Raw genomic sequence first — 517 nt, 5'->3', positions numbered from 1 at the left:
ATACCTAAATATAATAAAAGCTATTTACAGCAAGCTGACAGCTATCATCAAATTAAGTGGAGAGAAACTCAAAGCCATCCCACTAAAATCAGGAACATGACAAGGCTGTCCACTCTCTCCATACCTCTTCAATATAGTGCTGGAAGTTCTAGCGATAGCAATAAGACAACATAAGGGGATCAAGGGGATTCGAATTGGCAATGAAGAAGTTAAAGTTTCGTTATTTGCAGATGATTTAATAGTATACATAAGCGACCCCAAAAACTCTACCAAAGAACTTCTACAGCTGATAAACAGCTTTAGCAATGTGGCAGGATAGAAGATCACCTCCAAAAAATCAGTTGCCCTCCTGTACATCAAGGATAAGGATGTGGAGAGGGAAATCAGAGAAGCATCACCTTTCATGATAGCCTCAAATAGCATAAATTTCTTGGGGTAACTCTGACCAAGGAAGTGGAAGATCTATTTGACAAAAACTTTAAGTCTTTGAGAAAGAAATTGAAGAGGATACCAGAAA

This window comes from Microtus ochrogaster, unplaced genomic scaffold, assembly GCF_000317375.1.
Source record: "Microtus ochrogaster isolate Prairie Vole_2 unplaced genomic scaffold, MicOch1.0 UNK39, whole genome shotgun sequence".
NCBI lineage: Eukaryota > Metazoa > Chordata > Mammalia > Rodentia > Cricetidae > Microtus > Microtus ochrogaster.
This window is presented reverse-complemented; position numbering follows the sequence as displayed.